The 27,850-nt window shown below is 36.8% G+C and overlaps 1 protein-coding gene and 1 long non-coding RNA gene across 4 annotated transcripts in view; one reads left to right on the plus strand and one right to left on the minus strand.

The window, feature by feature from the left end:
- Positions 1–27,850, plus strand: part of LOC135739372 (zinc transporter ZIP11-like) — a 167,529-nt gene that overhangs the window by 34,814 nt on the left and 104,865 nt on the right. The gene's annotated exons all lie outside the window — the stretch shown is intronic.
- On the minus strand, positions 4,863–6,276 carry LOC135734624 (uncharacterized). Its single transcript, XR_010527435.2, has 2 exons — positions 6,015–6,276; positions 4,863–5,553 (listed from the first exon to the last, which is right to left on the minus strand). It is a non-coding gene; the product is annotated as an uncharacterized lncRNA (long non-coding RNA).

The raw sequence follows: 27,850 nt of genomic DNA on the forward strand, positions 1-27,850 counted from the left end.
ATTTACATTGGTTGCTATGGTAACAGTGGAGCCATTGGAACATTTGCAAGCGACTGGCACTGTGTGAAATTGTTAGTGTGAAAACATTTTCTTTTTTGTCATGTCTGTCATGAAATCTCACTGCTGTGCTCAAGGTGCATAAGCGAGAACAAGCATCAGAGGCAATTTTTGTACATACATCATAATGTGTCCAAAAGTGACTCATTTTCGACTATAGACCAGTTCAAAAGATGTAAACAACACTGGTCCAGAAGCACTTCCTGTTTCCGTTTTTTAACACTAGATAAACGTTGGTATAAAATAAACCAACAGAACATATAAACCTGAATTAACTGAAGTTAAACAAACATCTTAAAGATAATAATATATGTGAAATAAAAAAATAACTGTCACAAACTGTAACAGGAAGTGTTTCTGGACCAGTGTTGTTTACATCATTTGAACTGGTCTATATAGTGAATGTCACACAGTTTGCCATAAGCAAGAATTGAGTGTGTCGCTTTGGGAACAGCAACAGGCAATATTATGCCCTTTGTATGTATTTGTGTCACATGATAAAAACATAAAAAATCTGATCTGGTCTTTCAGAAAAGTGTGTAAGCTGTTGTAGGAATCATGTTTCACGTTGTTATACTGAAAACTAAGTAAATAACAAGGAAATGTAGAAAATATCTTCATGGAGCATGATCTTTACTTAATATCCTAATAATTTTAGGCATAATAATTGATAATTTTGACCTATACAATGTATTGTTGGCTTTTGATTCAAATATACCCGTGTGACTTAAGACTTTTTTGGTCCAGAGTCGCAAATAATATATTTTTTGAATGTATGTGCAGGTTTTATCAGCCACAGCTTGAACTCTGTCACATCTAAATGCCATTATTAATGCATCTGTGAACCCTTTAGCCCCTGCTGTTCTGTGTGACATAAGGATGAGAGCTAGCCATGCAGTCTGTTTCATTATTGATACATGTATGTGAATACTAATAGTGGCTGCCTTAGCCCTCAAATACTCACTCCATAGACACCCTTTTAAGTTAAAAACGTTGTAATTGTATAGAGCAAGTTAAATAACGCGTGCGTGAACAATCTAACCTGTTAACATAAGCGCTATAAAAATTTGTGTTGCCGACACACTGCTCATATATGCATTGTGAAACCGGCCTGGGCAGGTATGTGTCATATGCTGCATCTATGTACGTGTTTATCTATGGTCTGTGCTGGTGTGATTGAATAGAGACAAAAACTAATTCGCATATTCATATTTATGGTCCAAGCTGTGCGATTATGTAGAGGTGGGACTAATTTGCCTATTCATAGATCCATGTATACTAAATGAGGCAACGGTGCGGCGTTACATTCATGGTATTTTAAAGCATTAAGAAATTAAAGACTTTAACATATGTTTTGATGCTCAAAGATGAGTTTTAAGGGGTAAATTGATCTACTACAGGTTGACTTTAAACAAGTGTTTTGCTGGTCAACATCAGAGCCTGTTGGACTGTTTGTGAAGATTACAGTTTAAGACCTTAAATGCACTTTAAGGCTAAAAGCATCTGCCAAAATGCATCAATGTAAATCATTTTCTGTAAAGTCTACTAAAATGAGCATACAGTACTGAAGTTTTATCTTCTTATCTTGCTTTTACAGAGGTCAATTCAGTTTCACATTTCGGTTACTGTTATTGTACCTAAACACGCTTGCTTGTGTCTCTGAGGCTTAAAGTTGGGCTTTTTGCACAAAGCAAATGCTGGCTGAATGTCGAGACATTGTAATCAGTTTGAAATACATTGTGCACGGGCTCTGGACAAACCCCCTCCTTATGTTTGGACAGCTGGCGTAGTCACTTTTACTGGCAATGTTGGCAAACAGTTTGACAGAAAGAGCCGTGAGATGCCAACCCAGCAACCCCCAGCGAAGTAATTACCATGGCTCCGATCCAGAGGCGCATAACATGCATCCTTCAACCTCCCACAACAGCAGACGTGGTTTCCCAGACCCTCTATTGTTTTCAGTTTAATGTCTCCCGGTTGCGAGTGACCACACACCTGTCAGGCCCTGCTATGGAGCAAGCTGTCGCACGATTAAGTGTCTGGATAACTCGACCTGGGCTTTGTTACACATTGACAAATCTTACTACTTTGTCCACTGTAAATGGGCAACTGATCAGAGTGACAGATTGTAGTTAGCACTTTGAGGGGGTAAAGAGAGCAGTACTGGGGGTAATCTCTGATGGAACCATGTAAGAGTTTCCATTGTTAAACAGTCGCATGTCACATGTTTACAATCTCTTGGGTGTTTGTTGGGATTAAGATTAGAACCATTTGAGTGTGGCATCTTATATTATGTCTGGATAAGATTGCATTTTGTTGAGTCGATAAACTATTTTGCTAGGATTCTGGAATGGCAGTAACCTTAGGTGATCTCTTCCAAGCTATTGACTGCTGTATCCAGATTGGTTGAAATAGATTAGTATCACACACTGTTGGTTTCATTTGCCGTAAACGTTCATTCCAGTAATGATTGTGTTGTTAGTCTAACAGTTTATTTATTTCCTTTCTTATTTCTTCTGCTGTTTGCAGCATTCTGTTCTTCTTTTTTATTGTTTCCCCTTCTTTGGTTTTTATTCTTCTCTTGGCTTTTCTTTGTTCTTTTTGCTTTCTTCACATTTCTGTTCCTTTTCGTCCTTTATTGCCCTTCATCTATTCTTCTACCTCTCTTCCCCTTTCTTTTACTCTTCTTCCTCTCTTTTCTTGTATTTGTTATTTTTTCTGTCCTCCCCTTCTTGTGTTTGTTTTCATCTTTCCCCTTTTTATCTTTACCCTCATCTCTTCTCTTTTCTTCCCCTTCTTCTGTTCTTATTTCCTTTATCTGTTTCTCTTTCTATGCTTTTTCCATATTCCCCTTTTTTGTGTTCTTTCTTTTTTATCGTTCTTTGGTTCTTCACCATCTCTTTGATTTCTTCATAATTTGATCATTCCTCTACTTGTGATCTTGCTCGCTTTCCCTACTCGCGTTATTCCTCTCTTCCTCTACTTGCGTTCTTCCTCTCTTCCACTACTCGTGGTCTTCCTCTTTTCCTCTACTTGCATTCTTCTTCTCTTCCCCTCCTTGCGTTCCTCCTCTCTTCCACTTCTTGTGTTCTTCCTCTCTTCCCCTTTTCATGTTCTTCCTCTCTTCCACTACTCGTGTTCTTCCTCTTTTCCTCTACTCGCATTCTTCCTTTTTTCCCCTTCTCGCGTTCTTCCGCTCTTCCCCTATACTCGCGTTCTTCCGCTCTTCCCCTATACTCGCGTTCTTCCTCTCTTCCCCTATACTCGCGTTCTTCCTCTCTTCCCCTATACTCGCGTTCTTCCTCTCTTCCCCTATACTCGCGTTCTTCCTCTCTTCCCCTATACTCGCGTTCTTCCTCTCTTCCCCTATACTCGCGTTCTTCCTCTGTTCCCCTATACTCGCGTTCTTCCTCTCTTCCCCTATACCCACGTTCTTCCTCTCTTCCCCTATAATCGTGTTCTATCTCTCTTCCCCTATACTCGCGTTCTTCCTCTCTTCCCCTATACTCGCGTTCTTCCTCTCTTCCCCTATACTCGCGTTCTTCCTCTCTTCCCATATACTCGCGTTCTTCCTCTCTTCCCCTATACTCGCGTACTTCCTCTCTTCCCCTATACCCGCGTTCTTCCTCTCTTCCCCTATTCACCTTATTCCGCCACGCCCCTTTTTAATTCTTCGCTCTTCCGCATTTTGTCAACCGACTTCCGCTGCTAATATGGCACAGTGCATTCGGTGGTTAGTTTGGTGGTTAGAAGATTGTTTGTAGTTCACTATAACTTTAGTGAAATGACAAATATCGCTACTGCTGTAAATGTTTTACATTAGGAGCACGGTTAAAACTTCATACGACGATTGGATAGTCTTATATTGTCCCATCAATCGTCTCGTGGTTAGACGATATGAAGCGGCCGCGACAAGTAACCTGGCATATTTAATTACCTCGTCCTGTCAGGAGTTGATGGAGCAGCATTGAAAATTATTAAAAGTATGTCTACCAATATTTACACAGTGATTTCGTCTTTTTTATAGCAAATGTGCACCTTAGCCAGTCCAATAACTATTTCGTTTTTATGTGGTAGCCTACCATGATAGAATTCATTTGCAAACTTGCCAACACTTATTCCTTCAAATCATGAGACTAAAATCCTTTTAAGTGGAATCTACAAAGCTCACATATGGTTTAAGAAATTCCTTACAGATAATAACTGATCACACTGTAAAGGTTTATATAACTGCATGACAGGTTACATTTGATCACACTGTAAAGGTTTATATAACTGCATGACAGGTTACATCTGATCACATAGTAAATGTTTAATATAACTGCATGACAGGTAACATCTGATCACATTGTAAAGATTTAATATAAATGCACAACATGATCACATTGTAAAGATTTAATATAAATGCACAACATGATCACATTGTAAAGATTTAATATAAATGCACAACATCTGATCACATTGTAAAGGTTTAATATAAATGCACAACATCTGATCACATTGTAAATGTTTAATATAACTGCATGACAGGTAACAGCTGATCACATTGTAAAGATTTAATATAAATGCACAACATGATCACATTGTAAAGATTTTATATAAATGCACAACATCTGATCACATTGTAAATGTTTAATATAAATGCACAACAGATCACATTGTAAAGATTTAATATAAATGCACAACATGATCACATTGTAAAGATTTTATATAAATGCACAACATGATCACATTGTAAAGATTTTATATAAATGCACAACATCTGATCACATTGTAAATGTTTAATATAAATGCACAACATCTGATCACACTGTAAATGTTTAATATCACTGCATGACATCTGATCACATATGAAGGTTTAATGTAACTTTACAACCGGTAAAGCAAGACCACCCTGCAATAAATTAAGACACAGCTTTATCGGAGTCATCAGAAGCTGATCCCAAGCGTATATCTGGAAGCTGTTGGTGTATGTACTGGTAAAGTGCTTGTGTAATGGATGCAATATCAACCCTGTGTAAAGCTGAACCAAAGATGGTTGTTTCTCAGCAGAGATATGTACATTTGTGCCAGCTCAACACATGAAGCAGAAGCATTGAAGCAGTTTCTCGGACAGGGTTTACAGGACTAGGCCTTAATTATATTAGGACATTTTAGTTTTTACAAACAAATCCTACAAAAAACAAGACTGGTGCGCATCTTGTGACAAAACAATGGCACTAATATATGTTGAGGTATGTCAGTAAAAGGTGTTTTTAAATTATTGTAGCTCAAATATGCATTTTAGCCTGGGACCAGGATAAGCCCTGTCAGGGAAACCGCACCATTGTTTTCCCATATCAGATGTAGGTTGCTTCAGGTTGAGTTGTGATTTTAAAGTGTAGTTGTGGTCAGAGACGGATAGATGCACCCATTGTGTTTCTGCATTACAGTTTAGGAACATGTTGATTGTATCATCCTCACAGTTGTCCACTGCATCACTAAACATCAATGCATCTGTGAAAACAATATAACCATAAACATTTTTATGTTAGTATTTAAAATAAACTTGCATCATGAGACTTAATATATAAATGACATCCATACTTAAACAGAACAGTGTGTAAGAGAGATGCATTAAAAAGAGACAGAAACATTATACACACAACCTTTAACTTCAGTGTTAAATAATACGTTGTTTAATATGTCATTATCAATATCTGAATGAGAAATGAACTGACATTCTAGCATCTGAAATCTCAGTAACTTGTAGGAATCACGTGGGCTACTGTAAGAATGCAATGTACTATAATATATCGTTGTACTATCGTAAATATAAAAATATAGGTGGACAATTAAAACCATTCAAATAGTTGCATTTTATAAACTAACATTACTGATCTTAAGTGTATTTGTAGAACGGACATCACAAATCTAACTTTAGGCGAACGAGCACAAAGTTAGCTAAGATAGCTTACCTGAAACTGGCCACCTTTTCAACACCAGGCGTGGTTTAAAGTTACCGGAACATCGTAGTCGAACCATTACTTGGGATAAGGGTGTTCCTCAGTTGGCTTAAAATTGGTAAGAAAGAAACATAAAGGCGCTCGAGTGAGCTTTTTAAGCTTAACACGTCGCCTTCAGTCACTGCCTCAGCTGCTCATCGTCTATGCGGCCGGAAGAACGTTGACAAAATGAGCGAAATGGCGCCGCCCTTGTTGTCGTGAAAAATAAGGTGAATACTCACGTTCTTCCTCTCTTCCCCTATACTCGCGTTCTTCCTCTCTTCCCCTATACTCGCGTACTTCCTCTCTTCCCCTATACTCGCGTTCTTCCTCTCTTCCTCTCCTCACGTTCTTCCTCTCTTCCCCTACTCGTGGTCTTCCTCTTTTCCTCTACTCGCGTTCTTCTTCTCTTCCCCTCCTTGCGTTCTTCCTCTCTTCCCCTTCTTGCGTTCTTTCTCTTTTCCCTTTTCATCTCTTCATCTCTTCTTCCCTTCTTCTCCTTCTTCCATTCTTTTTCTTCATTCTTGTTCCTCATTTCCTCTTTTATTTTTTTCTCTTCCCTTCCTTTTGTTTTTCTTCTTTGTCTATTCTGGTTTCCATTCTTCTTCCTCTCTTCCCCTTCTTTAGTTCTTTTTCTCTTCTTTCTCATTTTCCCTTTTATTCTTATTTAATTCCTATTCTTGTGTTCGTCTTCCTCTTCGTCTTCCTCTTGCTTCCTCTTATTCAGTTTGATTTTCTTTCACTTCACCTCTTCTTTTTTCTTTCCCTTCTTTTTTCTTCTATTTTTCTTCCTTTCTCCCTTTCTTCCTGTCTCCCTTTCTCCCTTTCTTCCTTTCTTCCTTTCTCCCTTTCTCCCTTTCTCCCTTTCTCCCTTTCTCCCTTTCTTCCTTTCTTCCTTTCTCCCTTTCTTCCTTTCTTCCTTCCTTTCTTCCTTCCTTTCTTTTTTGTATTCACCCTTTATTCACGATTTGTGTATTATTACTATCTGAACTCAAAATGTTGTTTAAATGATAAGTGTCAGGTTTGGGAATCATCTTAAAGGGGTGGCACACACTATATCTCATTACCCTGTGTCTTAACCTGTCCTTATCTTTCCTCATTAGCGTCTCAAAGGCTATTTTTTGTTGTCTGCCCCATAGGTCCCGTAATAATGCAAATTACTGTATTATTTTTACGCTTCATTTGCTCCTGGCATGCTGGATGGATTCTTGTCTGCATGCTTCTCCCTTTCAGCTGTTTATGGTTGTCAGAGAACACACTTTACTTTAAAAGCCCATCCCAAAATACATGCTGCCTGTTTCATTTCTCTCTTATGTCATTGGATGGAGGGTAGCCAGGATTTCATTGACTGATTTATAGGAGCAAGTATAAAAAAGGATTGTAAAATGTTTGAAGGTTACTACACAGAGACTCAACAGTACATTATAAATGCCATTACATGCATCACATTAAGCATCCAAGATTAGCAAAACCCAGCTAAAGTTATTTTATAGTTTCATTTAAAATCATCCTAATGCAAAGAGCATTCTGTAAAACAGATGTGGTGACACATGTATAATAATACTGCTACAGGCAAAAAAATAAAAAATCAATGTTCGATCCTGGTCACATTTGTCCTACTTAGGAAAATCAAAGCCTCACATATGAAATAACTTATTTACAGAGAGATCTGTTCTTTTTTTCAGTTAAAAGCCATCTCAACCAATGTGACCAGAAGTATTAGCCTGTTTGTAGTATCTGCTATTTACGTCCCGCTCGCAATTAAAAAGCTTTCATCTGCTTTCATCAAAGAGAGCAACACAAGACTCTCAAATGGCACCCTTGAGTCTTCATCTTGGTCTCAAATATTCTGCATAGCGCTGCTGCTGGCTGATGCTTGATCTTAATTCTTATGCATATTCCTACTGTGTTGGCTTTGAGTGGTGACTGCTTGCATGTGCTTACTGCTTTGCTATTCTGCCCCTTAAGAGTTTGATTTGCATCTCTGAATAAAATCTTCAAGAGGTACCGAATCGCCTCAGTCCACTGTGCTGCTCTATCTTTATCTAACCCTGCCTGGCACCTGTCTTGCTCAATAACCCACAGCACCAACCAGGCGAAGTCGGAAGAGACGTTAATAGTGAAGAAGATGCAAATCTGTTAAATGAATACTGACCAAATGTGTCTTTAGATATATGTTTAAAAATAGTTCATTTAAAAATTTAATTTTCACATCCTCATGTGTACTGTGTGACTTCTTTTCTTCAGCTGTCTCTGTAGAACAGGTACTGTAAAAATGCTTGGTTGTCTTTAAAAAGTCATGAAATGGAATCAGCGATTGTCTTGTTTTCCCTGTCGTGACGTATATCCGAGTGAAAAGGCTTATGAAATTAGAAAAATGGTAGGGCGGGACTTGATTTCTGTCCAATGAGAACTGATTGGATTGTTGTAAGTTGGGTCATATTAGTAATTGCTAATTGCTGCGATCTTTTCCCAGGTCCCACCCTCGTAGCATTCCTCATGACAGGAAATAAAGAGACGTTGTTTTGAGCAGGGGAGTAGATTATTATTTTTTAAATGTCATTTCTAAAAAAAAAAACCACAATATTCCTTAACGTTTTTAATTTCAATTTCATTGTGAATGTACCCCATGGCTGGGTAAATATTGGACAAAACACACCCCTTGGGCAAAAAAAAATCCACAAAAAAAAATGCTATGGGTTGTAATAACTGTACTCTTGAACTGAAAAGAACACATTCAATATTACCCCTCAAATGTAATATGGCTGCACATCAATAACTTTAAATCCCATTGGTTCTCACATAGCTTGAAACTAATGGTTATATTTGATCAAGACGGACCAATAAGAACCAATAAGATTTATCGAAGTGCCACCAAAATAAATTGAATACAACTTTTTATGTAAAAATGCAACAATTTTATGAGTTTTAAATGTAATGTATTTCAGTATTTTCAGAGCTCAAGGGGCTGGTGTAGATTGGACACAGTTTTGCACAGTACAAAATATGCTTGACTCTGTAAGACTTAAATACTACTGAAGGAAAAAAGTACATGTACAGTACATGCTTTTATAACCTTTATTCTGTCTTTCTTTTTGTGTCCTTGAAAGATTCAATGAGTACAAATCATCTACCGGCAAGATGAACGAGGATGAGTTTAATGACTTAGAAATATTACGTAAATCCTAAATGTTTTTTTTTTTTTTTTAAAGAAGATGGTTAAAATAGCTTTAAAGAGACTAGCACACAATAAAAATCTTGCCTTGGAGACACAAGGACATTGACAAGCACTTTTTTAGATGAGAGTAGCTCTTTAAAAGGTTCTGTGTGAATTAGGGATTCACAGATTTCATGTTTAATTAGGTATTAAGTTTGCTTACATTTTTTAAAGCAATTTTGCGTTCAGTGTAATTTATATAACTTTATTTGTTTTGTTTTTGTTCTTTTTGTGCTGCTGCATAGTTCAGCATTGCAGTGAATGTAAAAGGTCATGGATTTGAACCAAAAACACATAGTGATAAAATATATACATTGTAATGCACTATAAGTCACATTGGATCAAAATATCTGCCAAATCTGCATAAATGTAATATTTTTTACTCTGGTATGGTAGAATAAAAAATTACTTAAATTGGTAACATTTAAAAAAAAAAAGTTATTTTCAACTTTTATGTTTAAGTGAAAAATACTTTGTGAAAAATGTAAATGGTTAGGTGTATTTTTTTTAAAAAGTTGATTCATTTCATTTTTACGAAAGAATAATAATCTTATGCTTTATCGCTTGCTCTTAAGGATGAGATGCAGATTTTAGATTTACTCAGTTAACAGGTACGGTAGATAACGTGGTTTTTATGATAAAGTTCACCCACAACTTAACCTAAAATTGTAGTATAAATTATTGAAATGCATGTGTTTGCTGAAAATCTTTAGGAATATGTGATGCGATAGTTATGTCATTAAGTATTTGGTGAGCTTCACTTAATTAAAGTGACAAATTAAAGCAATAAGCCCCAAGAAGCAGTGGGTTACCAGTGCATTTTATAACAGCTAAGGGGCTTTGTTAGGCACAACGCAAAGTGGAGTTCCCAAGCAACACAGACACAGAAAAGACACACTGAAAATATGATCAAAGATTGTGGTGTTTATTTTCATAAATCAACATTCATCTAATTTATACATGAACATTTATATCATGCAACTGTTGAAGTGATGATCAAATATGCTTGGAACCATGCTTAACTCTTTTCCCATCAGTGTTTTTTTTTAATTGCCACACAGTTTTAGTTTAATGCCTTTTAGAAAAATTATCTTCTTTGAATAAACATAAAATATATCAAATAAAAAACAGACTTTCAAAAAAAATTGTTCACTTATCACCTCCCAAATTTTCAGCTAAAAGCTAAGATAATTACATTTTTGTGAAGAACTTTTGTAAAGATCAGAGCCATGATCAAAACTTACACAGTGTTTTTAGTGTTAAAGGCGCTTTATGCATTTTCTGTTTTTGTCAAACAGCGACCACTAGAGTCACTGGGGAATACTTGCAACTGTCGTAATTTCCCAATTTCGTCTTGCTCTCGCGGCACTTTGATGTCATTCGTCTGTCAGTTCTAACGACGCCAAACGAAGTCAAACAAGCCTAACGTGTGTGATGTCGTTGCGGTAAAGCAAGTCGTGATTCTCGCAAGATTTGTCATGGGCGCTCCTCTCAAGCTTTCATTGCTGGATTTTTCCAGGGGCATCCTCCCCAAGCTTCAACAGGAGAATGATTTGCCCTACTATGACTTTGTTTACCACCAAAATAACTTTGAAGCTGTTATATTAAGGTAAAATTACTGCATAGTGTGTCTTTGAGTGAATGCATATGATATGGTTTTGAGGTTAAAGAACAATAAAGAGAAGAGTTTTCTCTTAATTGATGAGATAACTCAACAATATTTATTGACATTTATCTGGATATCGCCATTTATTGTGCAAATGTAGAATTTTTTTAAATATAATTTAAGACTGTGGTGTTTATTTTCATAATTCAGTACGTTGCAACAGTGGCACAGTGATACTTATGTAATGCACTCTGAACCGTGGGGTTTCCAGGGTATTTTATCATGGCTTAGAACGTCTTACAACCAATCTCCACTAAGGCAAAATTTAATTCTTTGTATTGTCTTTAGTGTTTTTGGGTACAATTAACAAAACAGAAAGAACACCAATAACACCAAAAGAGGCGTTATGTGCTTGCAGAATGCCATTTTGGGAAAATGTTTATTTTTTTATTGCATAACTGGATAATGTTGTGGGCAATGGATTTGGTCCTTTGTGAGAGTAGAAAATATGTGACCCATGCTGGCAAATTGAGTCAGAATGAGCAAATTTTCTAAAAGGAGATATTTATATTTTGACACTCTCTATTAAACGCAGCGTTACAACGAACCCCGCTGGATGAAAATATTTTCAAGCCTACCAAAAAAGTTGCTAAGAGCCGCAGACATATTTAAAACTTATGCTATGTTTTAGTCAACAAGGCAATGATTAAGATTACATAACATTGTTTTGGTATCTTACGCACCCAACACAAAAAACAAAAAAAATATATGATGAAAAAATGTACTTACATGACACCAAAACACTCTTTCATCAATAATTCTGTGGAAAAACATTACATCTTTCCAGAAATTTGCAGTAGAACGTCCTTTGTTACAATTAACCCTGTGTTAGTTTGTGCCCAGCGAACCCCTGCTTAGTTTTATGAAAACCTCAAATAAAGTGTTTGACTTGTGTATTGAAGCATTTAACAATTCAGTTTTGTACAGGAATTACACACTGCAGCTTTAAAAAGACAGGACAAATAGCCACAAAACACAAAAATGCCCCCCGTGAGCCCTCAGGACCTCAACACCTTTTCCTTACTGTCTCCAACAACTCAAGAAAATATTTTTGTCCCTTTTTGATTTTTGAAAATCATTGCAACCCAAATAAGTTAGGCTACCCACAAACTAATGTTAGTCATCAATTCACCTTAACATCTCTGATTATAATTCAGGTCTATGGCATTCAATTTACTATTCGGTGAGTAAAAGCCTAGTCAACTGATTCAGTGCCGTAAATGAAATTACAGCTTTAATCAAGTTAACAGTGAAATATAACCTGCTCAGCTGTGTCCCCTAGGTACCATAAAAGCGCTTTAATAGATCAGCTGGGGCTTTAACATCATATAGCATTCAGCTCCACAGTGTCTAGGCATGAGGTGGTGTTAATTACATCAGGTTTCTTGATGTATTGATGGAAAGGCCGTTGTGTTTCATCACCCCTCACCCTGCCACAGTGAAACTGATGAATCTCTTAGGGCCACACATCTTGTGGTGCATCTTATCAGCAGGATAAACCAAGGGCTTTTAAAGGCATCTAACACAACCTCCAAGTGTGTTTGACTCCAAAAGAGATGATGGAAATGGATAAAGTACAGTTGAAGGTCTTTGATGTGTTTTTCAGTTGTTGTAAAGTAATTTCAGACAGACAGACTTCCTGCTGTTATACAGAATCATGCTGTGATGCTGGGCCTTCACTCAGGAGGCAATTTTGAGTAGCATACTGTACGGTTTTATTCCTGTTAGGCAAATTGACTTTGATGTAAGGCTTTATGTTTTTAGTTGAGCATAAGGTCATTATTTCTTTTGCTAGTTCTAATTTCTACTCATTTTGCTTTAGTTATACTCTGACAGGCCCTTTAATAATTATAAATGATATGTTTATAAGTTTATTATTTACTTTAAATGGGAATTCTGCTACAGGTGTTAGCAATACAAATTGATAAAAAACATGCTTTGAGTATCTAAAAATAAATCCACTAATTTTTATATTTTTTACAAATAAAAAAATGGTTAAGCTGGGTATTACAAAAACCCCTTATTGTTAATTTACAGTAAAATTTAATTTGTTGACATATACGTTATTTAACATAAACTAGCGATGCACATTGAATGAACAATGAAATATTTCTTTACTTAGCTAAAGTTAATTTACAAATTCATTTTTAATAAAATTTGTATTTTAAAATGTGCAAATGCCAATGAACTAAAATGAACAAACAACAAGCTGTTATGGTACCAAAGATATTTGATATAACAAGATTGGTCATTGCTACTACTATAAATAATGTGAGGTTTCCAAGCACCTTTAGGCTGACATATAGTTTTCTATTTACATTACAATGCCTGCTATGTCTATTTAATGGTCATGGGGGCGGGTTGTTAACACTTTTATTGATTGTACTCCGTTTGATCATTTTAAAGCAGAGGTGCCCAAAGTTGGCCTGCAATGACCTTTAATTTGGCCCATCATACTACGTGAGATAAGGAAATAGGACACAGATGTTCATATTTCTAATTTATCTGTGGCGACTGCCACACATAGATTTTTCATGATTCAAGATTTTTATTTTACCATAAAAAAAATTCATTGTTGCGAGCGCTCAACGCGTCTCTCTCTCTCTCATGTTGCGTGCTGCGCCTCTGTCTCGCATAACAGTGAAAAGTATTTTAACTCTGTGTTCCTCCATGTACTTTCTTATTTGCGTAAACGTTAACAGTCACGTATGTTACTGACAGAGAAGACGGCTGATAGAGTTCATCACCAAACGCGTAGCATCGCATTGCTTGCCATAGATTACTCGCGGGATTTAACTTTGTGTCATGCAAATTTTTTGCTCGGGTTGAATATTTTCAACTTTTTAATAAATACTCGTTTATTAAACGAGACTCGTTTGAGGCGGATAGTGCATGTTTTCGCGGTAAACGCGGCGCCCGTATCGTGTCAATCACATTTCCCCACTCTCGTACACGTCTGATTTCGTCTTTGCATTGATTTGTATGTAATCTACTCGCGCAAATCGTTGAACTCAAGTCTGATGTAAACCCACAGTTAACGAAACGTTAGCAGTACACTGTAAAAAATACTTTCCTGCCTTAAAATACTTTGTTGAATCAACTCAGATTTTCAAGTCATTTCAACTTACTATAATTTATCTTGACTAGAGATGAGTTGTTCTAACTACAGGTGAGTTGTTATAACTTATAAATTTAAGTTGACTTTTCTCAACTATATTTTATAAGTTGTGACAACTAATTTCTGTTGACATGACAACAGAAAGCAGCAAAGTTTTTTTTACAGTGTAGTGTTTCCCACACATACCCGTTCTCTTGGTGTGAGTCTGTGTGCGAGCTCTCTCCCTACCTATGATGCGGTATGCCCGCGCACTTCTGTAGTCGTAACTCTGTGTAACAGCAACAGTGTATTCTCTCATATTTCAGAATTTGCACCAAATTGTCTGGCTATACGCGACATAAAATAAAACTTTCACTCGAATTTAAAATAAAAAAGCGCTCATAACAAAACAACACTGATGAGAAGAGCAACAGCAGTAAGGCCTCAATTTAAATGTATGGTGATTTTGTCAGACAATGTCGTGTTTTTAGCGTCAGTTAAAAAACAGCCGTTTGGGTTAAACAAGGAGTTACTGGGTCATGGGTCGTGTTAAGTCACTATTTTATAGACAACAGAACAGATAATATGTAAAAATAGCATTCAGTTGTTTTAAAATGCAATATAATGTGACATATCAAAGAGTAAAACACGATGCAATGACGTCACAGTCTCTCAAAATCCTGTGGGAAACACTGAATTTTTTTTTAAATGTAAACTTTTTTGTTTTATTTTTCATTTTTTTTAAATTGAAATGAAATGGAAGAAATTAAAGTGAATCCATTTTTTTAATGACCATGCATACTTAAAGTTTCGCATGCATCACGAAACTCAACAAACTCGGGGACTATTGGCTAATAATGGAGAGGTTGAGGCAGTGGCACACACACAAAAGGAAATTTAAAATTGATTGGCAAAATGATTTCTTTTTTCACAAGTTATCTTTGAAAATAAAACTGCATTAGTTATGCATAAACAGAGTAATGTTTGCTTATTTCTTTTTTAAATATTACAGAATTTTAAATGAGGAGAATCAGGGCAACTTTAATTTTAATATAACACAGCAACATTTACTTTCTCTCCACAGCAGGTTTGAATTTTGGCCCTAGGTAGGAAAAAGTTTGGGCACGCCTGATTTAAAGTAGAGTCGCAATTTAAAATAGTAAGTCGACATCTTGAAAAAACTATTTTATAATACTTAAAATAATTAAGGTAGCAATTTTTTACAGGTCTCTATTTTGTATGTTAGCAAAACAAAAAGTATTTCCTGAAACTGCTTTATCATTGGTGTTATCAGTGTGGCTGGGAATGTAGTTGAAGAAGTGTATGCATGTATTGAATGATATTAGTAATGCATAGTCATTATTTTACGGTAGCTTCTGATCTCATATGTTCATGCAGTGTGCATGGAAATCATTCTGCTCTTGGCATATGGCAGCTGGGAAAACCAGCGACCTTGTTTATCCCCCTCTGAATTCTCATCTTCTGAAATTTCAGGGAGTTGCCCACCTTTATCGTTAATTAACTAAAGGGGGTAATATAATTTAGGCCTGATTTATATTCAAGATCCTCCCCTGAGAAGATGGGCATTTTACTTTGAGTGAGGTCATATTCACACAGTCAATATCCAGTTTAATTTATGCTTGATGCTATACCAGCTTAAATCATTATGTCTTTTTTAGTGACTTGCTAATTTAGAGCTGCAAGATTGAGAAAATGAATGCTTTGTCTTTATAGCATTGCCGGTTTTATGCTATTTCCCACCTGTCAGCTGTCTACCTGAGATAGCGTTTATTTTGTGTGTGGCTCACCCTGATCTTTACTGTGTGATTGATACCGCTACATAAATGCATAGAAACTGGTCTCCATGGCTGCAGATGACATTTGCTCGATTATGGGATGCTACTGTGGCATTTGCTAGTGAGTGGGTAACCAGGCAAGCAGAGCTTCATTCCGGGTTGCTATAGGGTTTATCGTTCTTTGGTTTAGGTTGCAAATTGATTTATCTGTGGTTGGCATAGCCACAGTTATAGATTTGGTTATGATTGCTGTATTTGCAAAACGAAGGGACATTTATGGATTTTGCTTGACTAGAGAATCACTTATAGAGAAAAAAAATATTATTGTGTCCAGTAGTGCATGTTTTTTTTTCTTCTAAAATGTCATAATATGTTGCCATTAATATTTTTATTACATGGCTCATTGGAATGCTTGATTCTGACTGACCAGTCGCGACATTTGCAGGTTTATAGATAACACCTTCTCAAAACTAATAACACACGGAAACCCGGATGCTGCAAATCATTTTGACAGGTACTGTCTAATATTACACAAAAATTTAATATAAATATGTATTTTAATAACATATGACATAATATTTACAAAAAACGGTTGATCCATATAGTGTGTTTCTGACATTTGAACGTCTTATGAGGTAAATAGGCTCTCTTATATCTAAATGAAACGAAAGCCTTTTCAATAGCATAGCCATATTTCCTAGCCATTTCGGCCTAGAAAATCATAACTTTTAAAGGGCACATGGCATGAAAATTTCACTTTATGATTTTTTTAAACATAAATATGAGTTCCCCCAGCCTGTTTATGTTCCCCAATTGATTAAAAACGGTGATAGGTGTAAACTGAGCCCCTGTATTCTGCTCTGCCTTTGAAAAAAAAGTCAGCTCAGTTGATCCGTTCAGGGATGTGCCTCGTTATGTCGTCAGAAGGAGCCAAGTTACCCCGCCTTTCTCTGCTTTGCCTGCTAAGAGCATTTGGGCCCCGCCCATTAGGGTAGAGAGTAGAGCCTTTGTTTTTCTTTGAGAGAATTTGAGCGAAGCATAACATTTACTCCGTGTTTACTGGATAAAACTTTGAGGAACAAGCTACAGGTCGTTGCTGGGTTTGCTGAGAGACTGCCACCATGCAGTTTGTATGCTCTGATTGCACATGAGATTAAGTGAGTATTGAAAGCTAGTTTGACTACGAAAAACTGTTATCCAATCATTGCAGTGGGTGTTTACATCCAAGTCGCCATGCGGCCCGCCCATCAAAACCACGCATTTCTCAAGTCAGCCTCTAAACCAGGGTACAAAATAGCAGAGTACTTATTGCTTTTGATGTTTTTTTGGATGTAAAAATCATGCGAACATCATAAGTAGACCTCAGACAACAGTATAAAACCGTAAAATACGACATGTCATGTGCCCTTTAATTTTCTGTCGGTCTTAGTAAACGATGAAACTACAGAAGAGTCAAGTTTTAAATAAGAAAAATATCGAAACTCTTTGGTCATTTTTGAGTGCGATGGTAATGGTCTAATTAGATTCAATGGATTATGCTAAGTAATACTGTAATTTCTACAGAAATGTTTTACAGTGTAACTCTTGTATTATGCATCAATTCATATAAATAGATTTTGAAAGGGCAAAAATAATCATAATTGTGAGTTATTTCCCTTGATATTGTATTAACAGTTATCATTTTGATGAATAGTATTTAGATTGTTTTCATTTCATTATCATTGTATACCTGAGGCTTAATTGTAGCACTGTGTGACAACTAACCCCGCTATTTAAAAATGTTTTTAATCTATCAGTTACTAGGAGTTGCTGACATGTTTCAAAATGATGTTATGTGATAGGTAACAAGACAGTGATTAAAATAATATAAGGTTGGATTCGGTAACTTACACACCCATAAACATGATGACAGTAATGGCGCTTTTCCATTGCATAGTACCCCACGGTTTAGTTTAGTTTGGGTCGGGTCAGCTCACCTAACTTTGGCTTGGTTAGCTTTTCCATCGAGTTTGGTATCACTTCGCAGTGGGAGGGATTATAGGGGTGTCGTTTTTTTTGCGCTGCATAATGCTGTGACATCATACAAGTGAAAGCGTTGTTGTATATTCCCATACATTCATTTATTTCTCACTCCGCCACAAAATTAAAATTGGCCAACACAAATAAATGTTTGCAGATTGCGTTTATCACTTCCTCTGTCTCACTCTGTTCAAACACCCGTGGCGTCAGTCGACGGCAATCCGCTGAGCCTCATTAAAGTTGCGTTTAAGCATATAATGCTGACGTGCTCGTCACGAACGTTCCGCCACAAACTGCAAGTTTGGAAAAAAACTGGTATGTTGTTCCTGATTCTCAACCTGTGGATGTTTTTCATCGCTAAAAGAGAGTTTGGGAACTTATAGCAGAGCACAGATGACAACATGTTTGCTTATATATTATAGCGATGATGTGTAGTGACGATTGACCAATCAATGATCTACAGTGTTTTCGCGTCACGTTTGGTATCAGCTCGGGTCGCTTGGAACCCCAACCCAGGTGGTACGAAGAAAAGTATCTGGTACTACGTACTGCACCCAATGGAAAAGCTCCCAAAAGTAAGCTGACCCGACCCAAACTAAACCAAACCGTGGGGTACTATGCAATGGAAAAGCGCCATAAGAAAAAATGACCAAAAGCACAGATTGCTCAATCCTGTATAAATATTTAGAGTAGCCGTGTTACAATTAGCCCTGCGTTAGTTTGAGCCCCGCTCACCCCTACATAAGGCATTTGAAAAAGAGAACTAAAATGTGAACCTGGACTACAAAACCAGTCATATTTTTTTAAATATGAATAACTAAGCTGAATAAATAATTACATTGCTTTGTGGTTTATTAGGTAACAATATTGGCCGAAATGCAACTATTTGAAAATCTGGAATCTGAAGGTTCAAAAAGTTGTAAATATTTAACATTTCAACAATTTTTTTAAATATATTTATTTAATACATTTACAAAATATCTTCATGGAACATGATCTTTACTTGATATGCTAATGATTTCTGACATAAAGATAATTTTGACCCAATGTATTTTTGGTTATTGCAACAAATAAACCTGTGTGACTTATGACTGGATTTGTGGTCCAGGGTCACATATAAACAATGACGTCCAGGTAAAATGTTTACCAAAGTTTTAATGTGACCTTCATTACACATAAGTGACACCCATACTTATTTAACCAATAAAATCCAGATATTTGAAAACACCTTTTCAGTGTCTGAGGAATGAACAGGTTTCTCTTTCATGTACTTCTTTAAAGCCTGTTTCTACAGAGTATGCCTTCCCCTTGAGACTGTGGCCTTCACAGAAATGCATCACATTTTATAATCATCAGTGTTTCTGTCCATTTCACTCTGTTGCTCTGTCATCTGCTTCTGTTAACTTTAATTGTAATCGACTCTGGCGGCTTAACTCGTGAGAGACTGAATAGCAAGGGATGTCTTTCAGGTTAATAATGAATTTTGGTTTCAAGTGTAAGTGTCTGGTGGTTTGGGAGATCTTTCTGTACAGCTCTGCCTCCCGTCTCACACACCCACTTACATGTGTCTAGAGGTGTGTGGGTGTGAATTTGTTGAGAAGTGAGTGAATAGAGGGGCCACAGGAATGACGTTTTTTTGTAGGCAAAACCCGGGGTTAGCATTTTAGCTCCATCGCTCCAAAATCAATGTTTTTTTTTAATAGGGTTTTGGTAAACTCCTTTGGTTAACATAAGCCCAAGATATTTTTACAATTTATTCTATGACATTAAACACATCAGTAATGCTTGTGACTTTTTAAAGCTGTAAAAATCTTTAATAATATAAAAATAAAAATGGGAATTTAAACTTCATTATGCATGAAGATTTAAAAAACACAATTTCCAATCATCCACAGAGTATTTCCTTATCAGGGAACATGTTTATAAATGTGTTTAATAAAGTTTGAAAGGTTGGTGGTGATGACGCTGATGTCGAGAGACCGTGGTGTAGTTTGCTTGTAGCTTTTTATTTCTAGTAAACGCAATTAGACTTTAAATTTCATCAAATTTGTGTTAATCTGTGAAGATTATCTTGTTGGACAAAAACAATTTAGTGTCATTAAACTTATGTTAAACACAGAGCTCATTTTTTGTGATTAATCTAAAAGTCTATGGGATAAATGAATGGGCTTTTTGGCGTGGTAACTGTCTTTTTGGGATCTTTTTTTGTTATCCCTGCGGCACTCTATTTGTTTTACATTTTAATTCAAGATCAGGCAACCTCCCAGCTAAACCAGCTCCTGGCCGGGCTGGGAGACCTTAAATCTGCTATGATAAGAAAATAGCTTTAGGCCATGATTTTATGACATACAAAATTTAATTAGCAATGTTCAAAGAAACCTACATATCTGCTGCTTTTAACGCACATTAAGTTTCACAGTTTTTGCTCAGTAGTTTTCTCAGTGTTTGCATCCAGCACAATGACTCATAAACCCTTTTCACACACAGATTGTGATGGGTGCGTTCACACACATTGCATAAAAGATCCCAAATTTCATCTGCATTTTAAACCCCTTGTCAAAGATGTTTACTACAGTACGTTGTTGCAACAACGCACGTCCTCCTCTCTGTGAAACACCCCTTACATCATGGTTTCTGCCATTGGTTCACACAGGACTCGTTCCGGAAATTTTGTGGCAATAGGTCCCCGTGGTGCTGATCAAATCTGATTTGAAGCTGTGCCATATAAACCCACGACAATCCGATCAATTATTAAATGTTCATGTAAACGCTATGATAGGATTTATCAATCAGAATGATTTCATTCCGATGAATGTAAAAGGTGTCCATGTAAACACAGCTACTGATTGAATTTTTCCAGTATGCCCCTTCATTCAACAGACGTCCCTTATTTGGTTCATAGATCATTGAAAAACACAGATGAAATATTTATTGCATTACATCTCCAAACATTGGAGCTATAAATCAGGAGGCAGTCAGCAGGTGGTTTTTGTTTTTAATGTCTTGCTCTCATCTTTCTATCCTTCATTCTTTCTGCGTAGGCCCAAATCAGGTTGAGCACGAAGAGAACAGTTAATTTTTTATTTTTATCCTCTGGCGTTTTATGTTATCAAGCAGGTGGTCATGTGTTCGTGACTTCTCATTAGCTTGGCCGCAGAGACACTCATGCAAGCTGCTCTTGACGACAGCCTCTCGGCAACAAGTTCCATGACAACCGCCTCTTCCTCTTGCAAATGGCATAAGCAGAATCCACTGATCATCGTAGGCACATCATCTCAATATACGACACTCTTCAAATAATAACATGCTTAGAGTTTTGCATGAGTGCCCAATTATACTGCGTTATCAGGTCATTGCTTACAAGTGTATGCGTGTGTTTAAGAGCGATGTTACATCAGAAGAATGGTGTGACACGATTTAAGGAGGCGAAAAGCTTGGTGTGAATTAAGAGAGTCATTGCAAGTTGATTGCTTCACAGTAGGTCTTTTTGTAAATACTTTATGGCGCTTTCATGCAAGCTATTTATTAGTGGCGTGGAGGATGAAGATCCAGCAATGCACTGTGGGATAGCGGGTAGGAGAAATATCATTAATCTGCAAAACAGCTTTGGCACTTTTGATTGTGTTGGAACGGAGCGTTGCGCGAAAGTGGAAATTTCCATAAATGCTTATTCAAAGCTCTGCATCACAGACACACATGGACACATAGACGCAGACTTTCTGCCGTCAGCGGCTCTCTTATCTCATTTGTACAGTGCTTTGTCCATCTGTACTCCATCTGTCTGTAAATAGTGAAGAAACCGATAAACATTGAACGACATGTCGTCTCTGTTAGCTTGTCCACAAGCACTTAAATAAGGCAGAGAATACTATGAATGTCCTTGTTTAAGATGGTTTTTATGGCTTTTTGTAAGCTGTGCACTCATACACAGGAACCGAACTCTTGAAATCTCTCTAGCCTGACAGTCTGATGATTACTGCCCTCATGAAACAAACACTTTGTTTTGGACTGTTGTCCAACAGACACTCGAGTCTTGAAGATGTTTGGATTGCATGTAAATGAATCTTGAAACTTTAACATTTTTCCTGAGACTTTGTTGATATTCTTTGACTGAGCATCACGTCACATTGGGTAAGGCTGTTCTTGTTGCTTAGTTAGTAGAGCATTGCGGTAACAGCACACAGATTGTGGGATTAAATCAAAGGAAACATACTGATAAAAATACTAGTCATCCCTTTGTATAAAAGGTGTTTGCTAAATGCAAACAATTTTTAGGTAATAGTATGGTATAGGTAGCCTGGTAGAACCATCCTCTGCTATTTTGCTTCGCTTCATAGACAGAGTCTGGCTGGGCATAATTGACAATCGTTTTCCTTCTCATGGGAGGGGCTTAAAATCATTGGTCTAAACGTAAGCCAATCACATAACGTTTGGATATGATGTGCGTTATGCGCCAGCTCAGCCGCATCAAATTTCTGCTGTAAAACACACGCATGATGTGAAAACAAACCCATCGAGCTAAATACAGAAGTTAACATGGCTATGAACGACTTCTGCAGATTATGTAAAGTAAATCGGGCCAGAGCTAGTTGAACACTATCCTTACGGTGTCTTTCCACTCACGTCTAAGTGGAGGAACGCCCCTCTCTCCGCTCAAACTCTTCCACCAGACAGCCATAACCATATGTAAATTAAATCTTCCTACCTTTTTTTCTGGTTAATCAGGAACGTCACCAAAGAATGTTTGCCCACGCGTCCTCCACCATTAACTGTGAACAATGAAATTTCCTTCCATGATATCTCGATTGTTGTGCACGTCAAGCTGTGCTGCACACAGTTTCTCGCTGACGATCGATAATAGTTGATAAATTAAACTTTTCCCAAAACCTGTCGGGAGTAGGGCAACAACATAATCTCCATTCAAAATGTTTAACAAACACTTTTCTTGTTCGGGATTAAGTTGGCAAGTGCCGGTTCTCCACAACAGAGCAAATAGCTTTCTGTGCCTCCATGTCCACTACAAACTACAACCGTACATTCGGCGCTTAGCGTCTACGTCACGGCTCTCAGCCCGCCCTCTGTTCATTGATTCGCCGGTTGTTTTGAGACCTGAGGAAAACGGTTTGAATGGGAGGTATCTCAGACTGAGTACAGAAGCGTAATGAAATTTAGCGGAAGTACAAAGTCTGACGTAGTCAGGCTATGGTATAGGTATAGTATGTTAAAAATGACAGTAGCCAGTGGCCAACTTAAAGTCCCCTGTGGTGTTTATACTGTATGTCTCTGTTGTGAATTTTTATATCCTTTAAGAAAAACCATGTGCATATAATTGTGCGATTATGCTTGCTATGCTTTTTAATGAATTATGGTGGAATGCTGCTACATCTAAAAGCCAGAGGGCGCTCTTGTGCGGAAACTCAATGTGTGTCGCAGAAGAAGAAACATTTACACATGCAGCTCCAGGAAATGCATATAAGCATATTTATGTCACTGTTTTTAAAAAAATCATGGATTTTCATGATAATAAAGCATAGGCAATACGTTTTTTCAACCCCTATAGAGTCAGCTGACATTGCCTTAACTTTTTTCTGTATGTTACATTATTACTACTCTCGCTAATACGGTTTAATCTTAGCCGCTGTACTCTGCTACTCTACTCTGTTTTTTCTTTGTTTTCACCTGCTTTTATTAGTGTTAATCTGCTTTGAAACAATTAAACAATTTTGAAAAGCGCTAAATAAATAAAATTGTATTAAATATTTATAATAATTATGTTTGACTAGATCTGCTTTTTGAAATGCATGTTATAAATGACTCAAACTCAATTATTTTTGATTGATAAGGACTTCATACTGATCAAAGAGCCATAATACATTGAAGAGCCGTGCATAACATCGCCTTTGCAAATTATTATTGATTCAGACAGGTATTATTAGTATAATAATTGTATGCTGTATTATGCTCAAAGATGAGTTATTATCAACTAAAGTGAGACTTTAACAATAGTAGAAACACATTACAATAAACTGAATAGCATGGAAATAATGTTAACTTTGCATTTTAGTTGCACCCTTACTGGCTTATTCTTTTGGCGTACTGTATTTTCAATTTTTTCTTTCACTATGCAGATCTGTATCTTAAAGAGCACCTATTACATTGCTAAAAACAACATTATTGTGTGTATTTGGTGTAATACAATGAGTTTGCATGTTTTATAGTTCAAATAACACATTCCACATACCATACATTATTGTTGTTCCTCTAAGCTCTGCCTCCATGTAACGCGTTGATTTTGTACAAAGCTCATCATTTTGAAAAGCGCATTGTCCAGTTAACCAGTACGTTGTGATTGGCCTGAATACCTCTGACATCATCCGGAAATGTAATGCTCTTTGGCAAGTTTTGAAGATTAGCTCACAATGCAATACTGACAGGAGTTAATATCGTCTTTACTACCAATACAAGCCAAATCTGATCCAGAAATTGCAGAGGACCAAGCCGATCGATCAACTTTACCAGCACAGCTTGAGCAGAACGTAACAGATTGGTAATGTAAAGCTATAAAACATTAAACCCATGTCTGCTTTTGTGATCGTAGAAACGACAAACAACAAGCGCTACTCTGCACTGCACAAAACTTGTGTTTGAGTCACTATAAGTCAGTAGTAAATTCTTTAAATATGAAAACATAGACTACTTAAAGGCTGTGAGTCAGAAGCGGGATGAATTACCGTAATGATCGTCGTGTCCACGTCAACAGGCCCAGGAAGTAAACTGTTGCGTACAATCCGTGTGTTGGTTGTAATCCATTTATGTTGGAGACGATAAATCACGTCATCGTTACTTTGGAGTTTGTACCTTTTGCATATCCTTTTGTTCCTTCTTGTTCCTTTTTTGGAGAGTGTGGGAAAAGTCTGTGCAACGTGCTTCAGCATCACGGCTGTGTCTGAGATGTGTTTTCATTGAGGACGTGATGTTTTGTTGTTTTCAATATGATCCATGAGAAGCTTCTGGGGAATCTCTTGTACATGCCATGAATTAAATCTTTGTGCATCTCCAGATTAGCAGTCCAGTGACATCTTAAATATGAAGTCTATGAGAATTTGACACTGTTTTTTCATAGCTCTCAGATGTAACACATTTTGATATAAATCTGAATGCAAGTTTGATAAAGTCATTGTTCACTATAAATTCTTAAATATTCCCCACATTCTACTAAAAGATGAAGGAACCTTTATAGATTTTGCATTTAAACCTCCTGTTGACTGAAGTGTTCTTGTTTTTTTAAACCACAGAAATAGTAAAGTAACCATGTTTTTTGGTGATTTATTACCACTTGTATTACCATATGTAAGGCCATGATAAAGCATTTTATCTAAATCAGTTTGCACTTTCACAGTACACGATTTCGGATGCAACAATAGACTATCGTAGCAAATTGTAGTGTATACTAAAGCCAGCATAACAGTGATAAAAAATTACAGCCTCTTATTATTTATATGCACTTGTCCTACAAGACGCTATTTAAATTAAACACATTTATGAATTACATGCAAAGTTATTATGTTTCTTCAAATGAATTTTCTCTATACAACTGACCCACATGAACTTTGCTAGTCTATATTCGGTAAAATAATTGTTCATGAAAAATGCCAGGAGGCTACCGCTATTAAGATTATTAACAGTAATGTAGGAATCCAAAGCTTGTGCTTTGTGTGTGTGAAGCCTCATTAACCGGCGGTCACACAACTAGGACATTACGGCCAGGATGTGTGTGCACTGTTAAAATCTCTAGCAGTGTTAATCGGTAACACATTTGAGCCGCGTGTCGGCAGTACACTAATTAACCGTCGGATGAGTATGCATCTGCCGAGGTGCTTCTTACCCTCCTGTGTAGGAGTAAAAGTCAATCTGCTGTATATAGTTGTGTGTTTGCTGCATTACAAACATGGAAGGGAATGAATAAACTTCTCTATGTCCAGTGCTACTTTTGAGAGTAAATATGTTTTATAAACTTTTTTAGATTATATGCTTTATTTAAACACTGATGTAAATATATCCTATACTTAGAAAAACAACAACAAACATTTTTTTATTGTCTGCAAAAAATTGAAACTTGTTTCATAAATTGCAGATTTTTGAACCAGACACAAGGGTCTGTCAATGAACGTGTATATATAAGGGAGATGATATATGTAGATGATATATGTGTATATATATATAGCTTATATCATCTACAGTACTGGTTACATCTACTGATTTTTTTTTAGCATTTTGATGGGAGCTCTGCAGCTGCAGGATGGATATTTATGCAAATGTATTTTCTGTGTTCTGTCAGATTAAATCACATAAGGTTTAAAAGAGATAAGGTGAATTAAGGATGACTGTCATTTTGTGGAATTTTAGCATCTGTCAAGCTATATTTTAAGTCCTATATTTCAAAATCATTTCGGGTGCTTTGTATATTATGACTGCTATTGGAAATTTCAACTGAAGAATCAAGTTAAATCTGCTTAGTGTCTCCCTTATTTGAAAAGGTTTGCATTTAAAAAAAGCAGCCCAACATATTATATTTTTCATGCCATTCCAGCATCTATGGATATATATTAATAGCGAGAACTAGTTAATCCATACACAAGTTAATCCATATGCCGGTGGGGGAGGGGCAATTTGGCATTCCCAATTTCATCTAACTTCCATGTTTTTAGCCTGTGGGAGGAACCTGGAGCATCCAGAGTAAACCCCTGCTGACACACTCAACACAGAAAGGCCACCTGACCTAGCCATGGCTCGAATAGGGACCTTCTCACTGTGAGACAACAGTGCATACATATCATGCTTTTCTATGTATGTGCATAAATAGTGTATTAGCGAAGTAATGGAATATTATATCTTGGCATACTCCTACTTGCATCTTATATATGTATGCATATTTTATGGAGCGTTTAACAGGAGACCACTAATAAAAGAAACTCATTCCTCTGCATTTTGACCAGAGAGAATGCAGGATGGCATTACATATTCTCCTCTTCATAGCCCTTCACCAATAATAGAACTGCTCTTCATTTACCATAAAGATGGACATGGTCACAAAGTGATGCACCTATGCTTAATTTAGAAGTGCATGTAACTAATACACAGGTGCTAAGTTTTGAATTTATGGCTGTGGAATTTGGAAAGCGAGGGTTTTGGATACCACAAGTGTTTGCTTGAAAATTAATTTTGTAGATATGTATGCTGCTGTTTTGGAGAAAACAACCAGCATATCGTCTTGCTAACTGATGAACTATGATGAGTGTTTAAGTATGTTTTTAATATTAGTTACATTTCTTATTTCATCAAAAAGCTCTTGTTTCAGTCAACAAACCAACAGACCTTTCAGGTATTTAGATTCAGGTATTTGCCCATTCATAATTCATTTTTAGACTCAACGGGCCATTATTAATCCTATTGATTTCTTGCCTCATGCATAGTTCAGTGAAGTCATTGATTTAAATTACCTTAGTCTTTACTAATCACTTTATTGCAACCATCTTGTTATTTCCTATTCACCAAACTTACCGCTAAATTAACCTCAGGTCAAAATGTATCTCATTGATTTTTAAAAGTTGACTGTCCAAGAGAAAATTAGGTTGCTGTCATGGCCATGGCACACATATGCCAATTGAAATGAATTCTGGTTGTGATTAGACCGCATATGTTGTAAGTTCAAATATCGGGAGCAGTCATGGACTAATGGCAAAAGAGTCGGGCTTGTAACCAGAAGATTGGTGATTTAAATGTCAATGGCGGTAGGTTGTGACTGAGGTGCTCTTTAGCAAGGCATGTTCCCCCAGTTGCTCCCCAGGATCTTGAGCTGCCCACTACTCCGGGTGTGCGAGTGTTCACTAGGTTTAATTTAGAGGTCACATTTCGTGTATGGGCTACCATACTTGACAATCACGTTTTGTTTCGTCAAGCGTCATGTTTCGGAGTGTGGAAATGTCCCCACAATAACAAACCGGTTGGCAAGTC

The sequence above is a fragment of the Paramisgurnus dabryanus genome, chromosome 1 (genome assembly GCF_030506205.2).
Source record: "Paramisgurnus dabryanus chromosome 1, PD_genome_1.1, whole genome shotgun sequence".
In the NCBI taxonomy this organism is placed as follows: domain Eukaryota; kingdom Metazoa; phylum Chordata; class Actinopteri; order Cypriniformes; family Cobitidae; genus Paramisgurnus; species Paramisgurnus dabryanus.